Consider the following 16,328-nt stretch of genomic DNA (forward strand, 5'->3'; position numbering starts at 1 on the left):
ACAAGTAGTTTTTTTCTCTAGAAAATCAGCGATTGACAAAAAAAATAATAGAAAATATTATAAAACCAAAATCTGAAAAACTGTAATAAAAACACAAGAGTTTTTTAAAAGAAGAAAATTTTAAGCTTCATGTTGAATCATAAGTAAAATTTTCATATATGGAAAGATAATATCTCATTCTCAAACACAAATAGCTAGTATTGTAAAGATGTCACATTTTCCCAAATTAATTTATAAAATAAGTGCAACCTCAACATTCCAATAGAATTTTTGTGAGAAACAAAACAAAAGCAAAATGATATGAAAATTAATCTTGTTATAAATAAGAATAATAGGAATAAAACAGAATAAGCCTCATGCTAACACCTAAATTACAAATAGTATGAACATAAGGTTAGGATTTAAGAAAAAGCTCACAAAATAATGCATCACTGAGCTTCTGAAAGTCAAATAAAATATGTATAGGAATTTATTTTGTAATAGAGATATGATTTTCTTTCAATATTTATAGTTTCTTAAATAAGCTGGGCTGTAGAAAGTCCCTAAACATGTCTGGTTGGGAGGTAGTGGAAGGAAACAACTCTTGCCCATCAAAAATTCAAAATATGTTATTAATAAAAATTAATATTAATCAATTGATATTAATTTTTCATTCTCAAACATATTTCAGAGTTTGTATATAACCCAAAGAAGATATTTATTTACCCTCGGGGGCAACTATGAGGCTATAGTGAGAAATTTAACCCCTGTAAATCCAGATGACAGTCTCCTGCTGCAGAAGCACCAGCCTCTATATTATCACTTGGTCACTACTCCCTAAAATGCATCCCAAAGATGAAAAATTCACACACCAAACTGCCAACAGCATGTTTACATATCACTCTGTTGGCATGGTTTTTATTTACATAAAATGACTATACTTCAAAATTATTTTCATCCATTATCTATTCAGATTGTTTTGTGAATGTACAAACCATGCGGTGATGCCTGCTAATGTGCTCATCTTGCCACCACTGAACGATTTCTTCATTATACAAGACTATTTTTTCCTCCCTGAAACTATTACTGCATGCAGCAGGAGGCCGAGCAGGGGTCAGACCTTAAAGAGCACTTAGCTGTGGTTTCAGGGTTCTGTCCCTAACCAGCCCAGGGCTCCTTGAAATTACTGAGCAGCTTCTGATGCATGAGAGCCTCTCAGAAAAATAGGTTCTAAGGTATTAAATAAAATGCTAAAAAGAAGCCTCAGAGCCAAATTTCTTCTTCCATTGATTTTCATATAAGAATTCTCCCAGTAGGTGTAGAGCAATGGTTCTTGAACTTTAGTGTGTGCATGATTCCCCTTACAATGTAGATTCTGACTTACCGCTTTGGGGTAGGGGTCTGAGATTCTACATTTTTAACAGCTTTTGGTGATATACCAGCCTTTGAGAGGCAAAGTCCTGGGCTTTTTGAACTTGAAATTCAAGTCCTTTTCTATTCTAGTTCTATGACTTTGGTTCCACAACTATTGACTCAGTAAGGCAAAGGTACCTCTAAGAACATCGTTCAGGTAAGATGTTGTTCATGGTGCTGCTATAGTTTGGATCTAAAGTGTTGTCTAAAGGCTGCTGTGTTGAGGACTTGGTCCTTGGGGGATTATTAGGAAGTAGTGAAACTTTGAGAGGTGGGTTTGGTGAGATGTTGTTAGATATTGAGACCTGCTGTTGAACGGGTCTGTGAAACCGTTTTCAACGGTTTCATTTCTCAGCAAAGGTAAGTGATACTGCTCCACTGTGCTCTTCAGCCATGAGGTGCTGCCTCAGAACAAGCCCAAGATCCAAATCCATCAAGAAATGAAACATCCAAGAGGAAGGTGAGAGGGAGGGGAGGAGAAAGGATGAAAAAAAAGTTGTTAAGTACATGACAAATTCCCCACAAGGCATGAAATCATAATGTACTGAAAACATGTACTAATAAAAAAAAGAAATGAAATCACTGAAATGGTGTGCTAAATTAAATTTTTCTCTTTATAGGTTTATTACCTCAGATATTTAATTATATTGATGTAAAACAGCTAATGTAAGTGCAATTAATATATATTTTAAATAGTCCTGTCTCCAAATTATTCCAAAGAATGAAACAACAAACAAGTAAATAAACCTCTGACTTTCTTTTATAAACTAACAACATCATGTGTCAGGGTGATTAAATTTTCCTAGGTTGAAAGCTAGTGATTGCTGAAATTGAAAATAATACCAACAACTTGGCCCTCATTAGTAGCATACACAAAACACTATTGGTACCTTTTAGTTTAACAGAAATGTTAAAAAATTAAAGATCCAAAAACAAAATGCATTCATTAAGCAGGAGAAAGAGAAGCAAAAGTTTAAAACTGCGTTTGTTTTTCTACCTCCTTGGAATATAATCCTATGAGTAAAACATAATAGCTTTTTTAAAATGTCATGTTAAAATGTTAATTTGTGACTAAATAAAATTATTCTGCTTATAGAAGTAAAGGAAGACAAAAATATAATTAAGAAACATTTAATCTGGTGAATAAACAGAATTATATGTTATATATACCTTTCATGTGAAATTTTAGAATTAGCATTCACATTTACATTACTCAGTTCAATTTCTTTCTTTTCTTGTTAGATGACACACTTTGTCTTACCCTACTTCAATCACTCAGTTTTCTGAGTTTTCTTTCAAAATCTACTTTTAAATTTAATATTTTACCCTAGAATGTAAATGAAGGTGACTTTATGTGTTAAATCACCATAGAGTATTTAATTTTAAAGAGTATATTTCTGTTATATTAGGTAAAATTTTTAAAAAGCATATTATTAATAGCATCTTTCACTGAAATGCAATCAGCCTACTTCTCTTAATATTACATACCATGAATAAAATAGATCAGGTCTGCTTTTAACTAAATCAAAGAAACATCTAATTTGATATAATAGAGAGCCCCTTCTTGGGGTTATTTTTCTTCTATAGGGCCTGTTTCAGACATCTTGGAGAGGACAGTAGAATATGCTTAGTAAATTTAACAAGGTTTGTTTCTGACCAATTATATTTGCAACACATAAGAGTTACTAAATATACCTTTGTTTTATTTTCCTAATTCAAAAAATAATAACTATAAACCCATTCCAAAACTATCTGTTTAAATATAAGCATCTTTAGAAATAAGATGATAATAGAAAGTACTTAGTAATTCATTTCCAGAAGTATATTAAATTACTCCAAACATCAGGAAAATGATTATTTTGCCATAACATCCCCTTTCTAAAATTAATTTTATTGGTACATTTTAGGTATACTCTATAATGACTTTCAACATTGGAAATTTGCACCTTTACATAATCTCTCTTGGTTCTTATTTTTTCCCCATTTCCCTGCCCTCCCTTCAACTCCTCCATTCCTCCCTACTTACAAAAACTTTGTTTCCATTTTACCATATTCTCATATTAATTCCATTCCCTTCTTTCTTTTACCCTACCCCTCCCACTTCCCCTTCCCCTTTGCCTCTTTTCTCCCTATTTCACATTATTTATTATACCTTTTAGTCCTTATTTACACTTTCAGTTTCTCACACTAGAGAAACTTCAGTATTTACACATGTGTGTCCTATTTATTTCACTTAAGATTATTGCTTCAATGTGCATCCATTTAGCAATAAATGTCTCTAATTTCTCATTTTTTAAGGCTGAGTAGTAAACCATTTTATAAAAAAAAAAAACCCACATTTTCTTTATCCAGTCTCCAGTTGATGGGCATTTGGGCTGCTTCCAAGTTTTGGATATTATAATTTGTGCTGCTCTGAACATGAGTGCACATATATCACTGTGGTATGATTCTTTTAATTCTTTTGGGAAGATACCCAGCAAGGGAATAGCTAGGTCAAATGGGACTTCCAGTCCTGTTCTTTCAGGTGTCTCCGTACTGATTTCCACAGTGGTTGCACCAGTCTACACTCCCACCAGCAGTGGAGCAGGGTTCCTCTTTCCCCAGAGCCCTGCCAGCATTTGTTATTGGTGATTTCATGATAGCAGCCATTCTTGCTGGGGTGAGGTGGAATCTCAGTGCTATTTTCATTTGCATCTAGTTCATGTCTAAGTTGACACTTAGCATGGTATCATCATTATAGTAGACCACCATGACTTCCTATGGGATAAGTTAATTAATATAACTTGTCTACTATAACAGATCTCCCCTCAGGTAAATGCCATATTTGATAAACATTATCACCAGTAATGAGTACTAAGAAAAAAGCCAAATCAGTCACACAAATTCAGTAAAAATGTTCATCTTGATGTATAGCAGTAAAAATGCAGTGTTCTCAATTGCTGCAATCATAGTAGCCGTCTAACCACACATTACTACTCATACAATTTTGAGGGAGTATTGGTTCCCTTTCAATTTCATTAAGGAGTTTGAGAAGTGGTGGCATTAAGTCTTCCCTAAATTCCTTGTATAATTCAGCAGTGAATCCATCAGTGATTTTCTTTGTTAGTAGGGGAGCTGTGGGAGGGGAAAGGAGCCCTTTTCCACGGTTGCAGGGAGTGTAGACTGGTACAACCACTGTGGAAATCAGTGTGGAGATTCCTCAAAAAATGAAAACTAGAGATTCCAGTTCACCCAGCTGTTTTCCTTTTTGGTATCTTTCTGAAAGAATTAAAAACATCATCTCACAGGGAAAGTGGAAATAAGGACCAAAATATATAATAGATATTGGGAAATTGTTAGAAAATGTTCAAATAGGAAGGGGAACAAGGAAGTGGGGAAGGGGGAAAGAAAGAAAGGGCAAAAAAGAGAATAGAAGGAAAAAAGGAAACAAAGCTGTTGTAAATTAAGAGGGAAAGAGGAGTTGAATGGAGGGAAGGGAAATGGGAAAGAAAGAAGCAAGATATATTGTACACAAATACAAAATTATGGTGATAAATGTTATCATTATATATATATCCAAAATGTACAAAAAATTAAGAAGTAATAATACAGATTAAAAAGTGAGCTATGCAATTTAGTTAAATTTGACAGAATAATATTATTTTGATATATAAGACATTACTCTTCAAAAGAATGTTACAATCATGATTTTTGTTTTGCTTTAAAATTATAATAATGTTAACATTTTTTAAAGAATTGCCAAGGTTATCACAAAATTGTGCATATGCATACAATTTTAAAGAGTCATTAAACACTAAAATGATAATGACCACAACAATGAGTAACAGTTCAGCAACTTTGGCCAAATATCTTTTCATAATTTCATGATGGTCAGCTTTGCTATCTGCTATTTTTTTTTCTCTCTGCCCTCAGTAGACAATGTCATTTAATTTTTAAAAATCCTGATCTTGGGCCGAGGATTAAGCTCAGTGGTTCTGCCTCCTGCCTCGAAAGCACAAAGACCCAAGTTTGAGTCCAGGTACCAAAAAAAAAAAATCCTGATCCTAACTCTAAGTCTGCGGGTGTAGAATCTTTGGTTCTAGGATTCTAGAATAAGATAGCATTTAAAAGGCTGGAAGCCAAGGAAAAAATGCTCTGGAATGCATTAATTTTAATCTTGTATAATGGTTCTTTGCTGCTTCTTATTCAACTCCTGACCTATAAACCAACTTCTCTATTGCTTCTGTTTTCTTTCCATGCATTTGTACCTCTATCCCCAATCTGATCTATCCTTTAATTCCTTCTACCATAGCCAATATTTTTGCATCTACAACCCTTACAGCCAATCCATCCTCTTCATTCTAATCATTCCAAAAACCAAGGTCCCAACCGTGACCTAACCTCCAATGTGCCACTAACTTCAGCTGCTGGTCCACATGCTGCTCTGCTGCCTTACAGCAGCCTGCTGCCTCCTGGCTACCATGTGACCCTAAGAAGATTTAAGGATTAAAGAGCATAATGTGATGGTACATACCTTTAATCCTACCACTGCTCGAGGAAGAGGTAGGAGGATGGCAAATTTCAGCTCAGCCTGGGCAACTTAGAAGACCCTATCTTGAAGTAAAACATAAAAAGTTGTGGGAGGTCTGGGGATGTAGCTCAGTGTGAAGGTCTTGGGTTCAATACTCTAATACATACATACATACATACATACATATATACATACATATGCTACAGATTAAAAAGTGAACTCTGCTTTTTATGACTGGAGGAAGTTAACCAGAAAAGTTTAGCTGCATGATCACAGTGATAATTAAAAAAACAAATCTGTTAAATACTCGTCCTAATACCCAATTTTTTAAGCTATTATGTTACACAATCTTGTGACACAATTTGCCTTTAATGATTTGTTTACACCTGGAAGGTTGATCCTTCCAATACAACTCCACCATATATTATCATATCTACCACTATTTTTGGCAATATACACAGTTGAGAAACTGAAGCAATTTGTTGCATCCTTTAGAAATACTGTTTTGGTTTTTTTTTCCAGTACCAGGGATCGAACTCAGGACCTTGTGCTTGCCAGGGGGGCACTGCACCACTGAGCTACATCCCCAGCTCCAATTTTTTTGTTTTGAGGATATTCTTTCAGTCATTTTTAAAAGATTTGAAATACCTGGAGAAGGGACCATTGTAAGTACTTACATAACATTTGCAAGTCTAAAATATAAACAAATCCTAGTAAGCAACAGCAGCTGAAGTAAAACTAAAACCTTGATGACTAATGTTAACGCCTAACAGATATCCACAGGAAACTTGCCAGGGGCACTTACTTATGTTTAATACAGCCAGACCTCTCTTTTCACTGGTTCTTAATTGTGTGTGCAACCATAGATCAATATTTGAAAAAATATTGTTTCTGCGCTGGACATATACAGAACTTTTCTTGTCATTATTCTCTAAATAATATAGTATAGAGACTATTTAAATGGCATTTACATTACAATAGGTATTATAAATCACCTGACAATGATTTAAAGTATATGGGGAACCATGAGTAAGTTCTATGCAAACAACACCACAACTTGTGCATCTGTGCACTTTGGCATCCACAGGGGCCCTGGCACTGATCCCCATGGATACAAAAGATGATTCTCTACATATCTAACTACAGTACATGATTTTTTCCAAGGAAGTGATCACATGGTGTGATGCATAGCAGGAACTCCAGGAGGTCCCAATACACTTTATTCTAAGTGGGACCCCGCAGTATGTGGTATACACTCTTCATCAAATATATAATTATCCCAAGATTTATTGCCAAAGAAGAGACTTGTGTGTAAACTGTTTGTAAAAGTTCAAACAAGCCACTAACAAAATGTATTCAACTATAGTACAATAAAATAACCCACATTTTACACGATGGTCTCCATCTCCCTCACCTCTGGATGATAAGGATGTAGAGCAGTATTATAAATATGTTGGCTTCCAGATTTAGAGAGGAAAGATAGTGGCTAGAGAAGGAGAAGAGATGGCATAACAAAGAAAAGAAATCTGTGTGGCTCAGAAAAAAAGAGAAAATCCGAACTTTCTTAGCCATTTTTTTTTTTTTAGACAGGGTCTTCCATGTAGTCCAGGCTTGTTCTGAATGCACTATGGAGTCCAGGCAGGCCTCAAACTTGTGAAGATCCTCCTGCCTCAGCCTCCCAAGTGGGGGGATTATAGGTGTACACCATCACTCCTGCCTGAACTTTCTGAGCTTTTAACATCTTTATGAGACTATGAGACATTTGTCATTTTTATTTTTCACTTTTAATTTACTATCATTTTAATTTAGTTATTAACTGATATATCAAAACCTAAAATGTACATATCAATGGAATATCACATTACATTCCAATCCATGTTTAAAACAGGGCAAAAGTATTTGTTTCCTTAAACATTAACAATTTCTTTATGGTTAAATCTTTCAAAATCCTTTCTTCTATCTTGTTGAAATGTACAGCATATTACTGTTAGCTTTAGTCACCTGACTGTACAGTCTCACACTAGGATGTCTGGCTTCTCTCTAAGTGTAACTTAAAAACCTTTCCCATTCCCACATTACCTTCACTCTGCCAGCCTTTAAAAACCATTTTTATTTTCCCAACTTCTATGAGTTCAAATTTTTAGATTCGGTGAGATCATACAGTATTTGTATTTCTGTTGCCTGGCTTATTTTACTTAATATAATAATCTTGAGTTCCATCTGTATTGTCACAAATGGCAAGACTCCATTCTTTTTATGGCTGAATAGCTCTAGCATGCACATTTTCTTTATCAATTTATTGACACGATTACTGAGATTGTTCCCATTTCTTGGCTTTGTGACTAATGCTACAATGAATATGGTAGTACAGATGACTCTTCTATATATTTCTTTAATTTTCTTTGATGTATACTTATATGTAATTGCTAGATCTTATGATGCTTATATTTTTTGAGGAATTTCCATATGGTTATCAATAATGGCTACATGAATTTCCACTCTCATTAAAGCTTGCATGGGTATCCTTCTCTCCACATCCTCATCAGCACTTATTATCGCTAGTCTTTTTTTTTTTTTTGGTACCAGGGATGGAACTTGGGACCTTGTGCTTGCGAGGAAGGTGGGTGATGGAACCACTGAGCTAAATCCCTGGCCCTATAGTCTTTCTGATAATAACCTTCACTACAGGGATGAGTTGATATCTCAATATGGCTTTGATTTGAATATCATTGATTATTATTGTGTTGTCCTTACTTTGAGCCTTAGAATCTGTCCAGATTACATATTCAGGATTTTTTTTCATCAGTACACATAAATTGTTTTGTCTTACTATAAGCAATGATGCCTACACTTATAATGTACACAGTTATTCCTTTGTATTCATAGGGAATGGGTTCCCAGACACCTTGTATACCTAAAACTGTAGACACTCAAGTTTGTGGTATAAAGTTGTACAGTATTTGCACATGACATATGTCCATCCTGTGTACTTTCAACAATGTTATATTGCATACATGTTCTATAAATAATCGTTATACTGCATGATTCAAGAAATAAGGACAAGAAAAAAATCTGTATATGTTAAAGTGCATTTTTTTCAATAGCTTTAATCCCAAGGGAGTTGAATCCATGAAGGTCCAAACTGCAGATACAAAGGACCAACAATATATACATTTTCTCTAAAATTTATCTGATAGAAATCAGAGAAGTGATATGCCCCCCTATCTGAGGGGTAGATAGCCCTCAGCATGACCTTGCTTGGAAACTCTGACCTCCTTGTTCTAGAGAAGTTTAGACGTGTTCTTCTGCAATGCTGCTGAGTGCTCTGTCTAAGCAAAGTGATGAGAGCCATGACGAGAACCTTAAGAAATGAGAAAGGGAGTTTTATGAATGAGTTTTCTAGGAGAAGGAAGAAGAGGGCAAACTTTTAATTCAGCAAGTCCTCAAATTTGGAGAGAGCATTGCAATACCTTACATGAAGATTTTAAAGTTTATTTTTCCTTTTACCTTCGATAACAGAAATATTTATTGTTAAAATCCAGTTATTACCTTCATTTGTTTCTATATTGTTATTATTATTTTGTTCGTGTTACTTATCTTATATTTTCTTAAGTTCTCAATGAAAATTAACACTCACATCACTTTTATGTTAATAATGATGAGAAAATTAAAGAAAGAGTAAAAAGGGAGTTAGAATTTTCTATCGCTCCTCAGCAAGGGCCGAACACAAGTGCCTGACTGAGGTGATAGAGTAAACAAACAGAACATGCCACTCAGTCAGTGAGGAACCTACTGATGTTTGGATCAGATTTGAAGATTATTATGTTTTAATAATTCATACATAGGGTACAGAACCCAAAGGATTTTGTAAATCCCCAGCCTTAATGGAACTTTCTGTGTACTAGAAATCTGTATTTTGAGTACATTTTGAAACTTACAACTCATTCGAGATTTAGTAACACTCGCTCACAAAGCTAGCCTCTTCACAGACTACTTGAAGTGTAATAGTCTAAATTTTTATCAAGTCAGGGGTAGGCTCACTAGCATTCTCTCCCAGATCTCTTATTTTCAGAGAGATGGAATTAAATATTCACTAATGATCTTGGTAAATCATAACCCTGAATTAGTAAAATCTCACCTTTACTTATGTCTGGTAAGTTTTTATATCTTTCTTTATATACCAAGTCAAATTCTGAAGAAAACGTGTCTCACTGGCTCATTCTGTACTTGTTGACATATGGTGTGGTTTGGGCCACTGCATAGGATACTGGGGAACAGAGGAACTAGCTATAAAAGGACTGTCCCTGGACCAATCACCTTTGGCTGTGGAAGGTCATATTTTACGTAACATAGCTTCTTACAGCAATAACTTATAAATGTGTACCAGGAATGATGATCACCATAATGACACAGTTGCCATTGGCTTCCAAATCACTACGTTCTCCCATCCTATGCCTATTTCACATCTACCCTTCCCCTGGAATTTCTTAGCCCATGCACTTTAATACTCCCTAGGACCTCATCTTTGCCTTTTGGATTAGTTGTGCCACTATTATATTGAGAAGAGAATTCTCAAGCCCATATGTCCAAGTGGTACTCCTCCTTTAATATTCAGCAAACGCTAACTTCATTCAGTAGCTAATTCAGTCTTTTTCTGCTGAAAGTCATATCTTTGATAAATAATGTATCTATTATTAGAACTATATTTCAAAGTTCCTACTGCACTCCTCCAGTTGGATGCCAACATATTCAGAAGTGAATTTATCTATCTCCAAATGTAATTTTAAATCCTGATTTTTTTTTTTTAGGCACTTGCCCAACACTGCTGTGAAAGGAAAAGACAAGGGTCATTTGTTCATCACTATGCTTCTCACTGTCTGGCACATAATACGTGTGAAATAAATCTTTGGAGATTAAGTAATCAAGAATAGTTCACTGTTACCTAGGCTAGACATTTGAGATTCAATCTCCTTTTGTCATTTGTTTTGTCACTAACCTTATTCAATATCAGCTGTGTTTGTCTTAGAGTTACTTCTCTAAAAATAATCCTCTCTAATCTTCATGCTATAGCTGTTTCTATACATTTGACTGAACTAATGAGAGAAGCTTAAGTGTTTTTCTTTTTTTCTCTCCACTCACTCCCCTCAATTCAGTCTCCATAGTAATGTAAGTTTATTTATCACTGTGATCTGAACAACTACCTATTCAGAAGTTTCGGATATCTGCTCTTTCATTGCATAATACTATGTTTTTCATAAATATCCCCTAAAAACACACTTGTCAAATGCTTTTTCTTACCCTATAGCTCAACTGGGAGGTGGTAGAATTTTTAGGAAGTGGTGCATTGTGGGAGGAAGTAAGGTCACTTGAGTAATGCCCTGAAAGTGGATATTGAGACACCAGGCCTTTCTTCTTTGCCTCTTGGCTGCCTTGAGGTGAGCAGTTTCCTTTGCCACACACTTCTGTCATGTGTGGCTACATGCCCAAAAGCAATGGAACCGGTCAATCACAGAATGAAAGTTCTGAAGCTGTGAGCCAAAATAAGCCTTCATCCTGATAAATTGCATATCTCAAGTACTTTGTCCCATGGTGACAGAAAGCTTATAACATATGTAATAAACCCAAATTCTTTATCATGCCATTCAAAGTTGCTTCCAGCTCTATCTCCCATAACTATTCTTTCTCCTTAACATTTTATTATGTTCCAAGCACAACTGAATACTAAAAGCCTTCATGTGCACCCTTATGTGCAAAATTCTAATTCATTTTCAAGATCGACTTACATATTACCACTTCTATCAAGTCTTTATCATTTCCTCAGCCTTGTTTCATTTTTTCTTTGTGACCAAATTTTACTTCACACATAGCTCGTCAATAGCACATACCAAGAAACATTTTGTTTAAACATATGTCTTTCCTTCCAGCTAGATAACACCAGAGTTATCCCATATGTCTGAGTGTTCAGCGTTTAGCAGAAGACATTATAAAATATGCTAAACATTTGTGGGATGATTATGGTTGAAAGTAGCCACTAGAATTTATAAAAATTCATGTTTAAAAATGATAACAAACTTGTGAGATATAAGGAAATAAAGGAAGGACAAGAAAAAAGGAGGGGACAAGGGAGGGAGGGACAGATGGACAAGAGGGAAGGAAGACAGGCTCAAGGATAACGTGATGCTTATTTGCAGAACCTTTTCATAAAGTACTCTAAAGAAGTGAATACTGTTATAATATTATATTTTGACCAATTTCATTTATTTTTTCAGCTCAGAAAAAATCTACAGAATACCCATAAACATGTATACTTGAATTGGAAAAGACTGAAAACATAAGAGAACACATTGAAATCAGCATATATGAATACTCGTAAGATTCACTTTATGTGAAATTTTTCTATCAGGTGAATAAGATTCTTACTCTTCACAACATTGTATGATGCACCAAGGTGCATGATTCTCTAAATCGGAAAATGTTCCTTGATTTTTTTATTGGGTCAGAACTTTTCAAGAGCATAATTCTGAAATATTTAAATAAATATACATAAGGTTATATCACTCAAGCACTTTACAGAAGAATGAATAATTTTTCCCAAATATACAGAGTCCCCTTCAAAAATAAATTATCCTTCTTCACTAACATCAGAGACTGAGTCATTTTATTTACCTCTGTCAATGAGAAACGAAGTGATTCTTGTCAATTCATGTAGAAATTATGAATCAGAATCAGGTCCACTAAATTCTTATTTTATTTTATTACTACATGTTTGAGTACGTAAAGTTTACATTTACCTTAGACAGTAGGTATGCTTACTTAACATGTCTTGATTTTTAAAATTATTTTCCCTTCCCCATCATTCACACTCCCTCTGTCTCTAGATCCTCTTTCCTCACTTTCATTCTTCTTATTTTTTAGTTCATGTTTGCAACCTACAATGTTTACATTCATTTTGAGTATTTGATACATGCTCATGACACATCTTGAATCTTTTATGTATCCTTCCTTACCCTCTTACCTCACTGTCAGTCTCTTGGACCCCTTCCTATTTGCAAAAGGTCTATCTCCCTAAATTCCTTTTATATATTTTCATTTTTCTTTTTATTTCTGCTTTTCATTACTCAAATGAATCTATAGTATTTAAGCTTGTCTGTCTGATTTACTTCATTTAACATTATTTTCTAAGTGTATCCATTTACCTTCAGGTGTCTTGAATTTGTACTTCTTTATAGCCAAGTAGTATTCCATTAGGTACAGGCTTCACATTTTCTTTATCCATTTATCTGCTAATGGACATACAGGCTGCTTACAGGATTTTATGAATTGTGCTGCTATAAACATTGGTATGCATGTATTGTTGAAATACTGTGTCTTTGGCCCTTTAAGGAAGATATTTAGAAGGAGAATAGTGAGATGAAATGGAATTTCTATTTTTAGATCTTTTAAATCTCAATACTGATATCCGTAAGGGTTGACATGCCCATCAATGATGCAGAAGAGTTCCTTCTTCACTGCAGCCACACCAGCATTTGTTATTATTTGATTTATTTTGGTGTCAATTCTTTCTGTTATAAAATGAGATCTTAGTGATCTTTGAATTTGCATTTTTTTCTAATGACCAGAGATGTTTAATATTTTTTCCTATATTTATTGGCCATTTGTACCCTTCTCAGAAGTATTTATTCATTTCACTTGCCTATTTTTTGACTGAGTCTTTTACTTGGGCCTCTAGTTTTTTGATTCTCTTTATATTCTAGACATTAGTCCTCTGTCTGAGGAATACCTAGCAATTTTCCTCATTCTGCAGGTTGTCTTTGCACTTTCTTGATTATGTAATTCTTTTCTTGTGCAGAAGCATTTTCATTTGATGAAATTCCATTTGTTGATTCTTACTGTTATTTTTTTCTGCAATTAGAGTTCTGTTCAGATAGTCCTTGCCTATATCTATGACTTCAATAGTTTTAATTTCCAGTAAGTTAGATGTCTCTCTTTTAATCTTTAGATCTTTGGTCCATTTTGATTTTAGTTTAGTGTATGCAGAGAGATATGGGACAACTTCAAACTTATGCATATGAATAGCCAGCTTTCCCAGAAACATTTGCTAAGTTAAGGTTATCTTTCTTCCAAAACAGATTTTAGGTCCACTGTTAAATATCAAATAATTGAATATGTCTGGGAATGTTTTTGCATCTGGTATTCTGTTTCACTCAACCACATATCTGTTTTTGTGTGAATACTATGCATCTTTATCACTGTAGCTTTGTAGTGTAACTTGAAGTCAGGTATTATGATTCCTCCTGCTTTGCTCTTGCTGCCCAGAATTACTTTTGCTACTTTGGGTCTTTTCTGGTTCCATATGAATTTTAGGACTCTTTTCTCTAGTTTTGTGAATAATGTTGTAGGTATTCTCATTAGGATTGCTCTAAATATATTTATCAGTTTTGGAAGTATAGCCATTTTTAAAATATTGGTTCTATCCATGAACAGGAGACAACTTTTCGTTTTTGGGAATCATTTTTGATTTCCTTTTTTCAGAGTACTGTGGTTTACATTGTGGAGATATTTTACTTCCATGGTTAGGTTAGTTCTTGATATTTAGTTTTTGTGAATGACATTGTTTTCCTACTTTCTCATTGAGTTTTTCATTGATGTACATAACTACAAGTGCTGATTTTTCCATCCTGCTACATTGTTAAAAGTGGTTATTGATTCTAAGAGTCTTTTGTTGGAATTATATGGGTCTTCTATATAGTGAATCATACTATCTACAAATAATGACAGTTTGATTTCTTCCTTCTCCATACATATAGCAGCTTTTTTTTCCTTTCTCTTCCTGTTGCTCTGACTAATGTTTCAAGTACTATGCTGAACGAAGTGGTGATAGTGACCATTCTTTTCTTCTTTGTGATTTTAGAGGGAAAGCTTCTAGTTTTTCCCCATGGAATACAATGTTTGGCATAGATTTGTCATGAATGCCATTTATCAGGTTCAAGTAAAATCTTTCTATACCTATTTTCTAGAGTTTTTTTTTTAAAATCATGAATGAGTGTTGGATTTTGTCAAAAGCTTTTTCTGGATCCATTGAGATAATCATGTGGCTTTTGTCCTTGTTCTCTTTACATGGTGTATTATATTCATTTATTTGTACATGTTGAACTATCCTTGCAACTCTGGGATGAAATCTATTTGGTCATGATATATGATCTCTTTGAGGATGTGTTGCATTCTATTTGCCAATATCTTATTGCAGATTTTTATAGATATATGTTCATTAGGGAGATTGGCCTCTAGTTTTCCTTTTTCATTTGAGTCTCTGTCTGGTTTTGGAATCAGAGAGATGCTGGATTCCAGAAATGAGCTTAGAAGCACTTCTTCTCTTTCAATTTCATTGAAGAATTCGAGAAGTATTGGTATTATAACATCTTTAAATGCTTTTGTAGAATTCAGCACTGAATCCATCAGGTCCTTGACTATACTTAGTTGGCAGGGGATTTTGTTTTGTTTGGTTTTGTTTTACTGCCTCAATTTCATTGCTTGTTACTTGCTTGTTCAGAATTTTTATGTATTCTTGGTTTAGTTTTGGTAATTTGTGTGAGTCTAGGAATCTGTCCATTTCTTCAATTATTTCCAATTTGTTGGAATACAATTTTCCACAGTAACTAGTGACTACACTCTAGATTTTGATGATGTCCATTGTGATTTCAATTTTTTTTATTTCTAGTTGCATTGATGTGAGTATTTTCTCTCCTTCTTTAGGTACATTTGGCTTATTTGGTACATTTGGGTTTATCTACTTTGTGTAGCCTTCCAAAGAAACAGCTCTTGATTTGTTGATTTTTTATTGATATTTTAGTCTCAATTCCATTAATTTCTGCTTTGATCTTTGTGATTTTCCTCCCCAAATTCAGTTTGGGTTTAAATTGCTTTTCAAATATCTTGAGGTTCATCTTTAGATTATGTAACTTCATTCTATTTTTCTAATAGGAGTATTGATTGCAATTAAATTTCCTCTCAATACTGCATTCATTGTGTCCCATAGGTTCTGGAGAATTGTCCTGGCATCACCATTTGATTCCTAAAATTGTTTAATTTCTTCCTTGATTTCTTCTGTGACCCACTGGGTGTTCAGGTGAATTAAGTTTCCAGATGTTTCTAAATTTTCTGTGGCTTATTCTGTGATTGATTTCTAGTTTCATTGCACAGTGGTCTGAGAGTAAACATTCACTGGTTTTAATTCTTTTGTATTTATTTTAACAGATTTTGTGGACTATAGTTCTATTGTGGAGAAAGTTCAATGTGCTGCTGAGGAGAATATGTATTCTATTGTAGGGGTGTGGAACACACGGAAGACATCTATTAAGTCCATTTGTTCAAAGGTGTGGTTCATCTCGGATATTACTTCATTGAATATATCTTTAGTTGATCTGCC

At 34.3% G+C, this 16,328-nt stretch overlaps 1 long non-coding RNA gene across 1 annotated transcript in view; it reads left to right on the plus strand.

Annotated features, from left to right (window-relative positions):
• The first annotated feature begins 1,756 nt into the window (after positions 1-1,756).
• Positions 1,757-16,328, plus strand: part of LOC110347680 (uncharacterized) — a 35,265-nt gene continuing 20,693 nt past the window's right edge. Inside the window, exons 1-2 of the long non-coding RNA XR_002392403.2 lie at positions 1,757-1,852; positions 12,172-12,305. This is a non-coding gene — a long non-coding RNA (uncharacterized LOC110347680). The remainder of the gene's footprint in view (positions 1,853-12,171; positions 12,306-16,328) is intronic.

The sequence above is a fragment of the Heterocephalus glaber genome, unplaced genomic scaffold (genome assembly GCF_053883595.1).
Source record: "Heterocephalus glaber isolate CG9 unplaced genomic scaffold, H.glaber_assembly_v1.0 deba00000281, whole genome shotgun sequence".
NCBI classification, from domain to species: Eukaryota; Metazoa; Chordata; class Mammalia; order Rodentia; family Bathyergidae; genus Heterocephalus; species Heterocephalus glaber.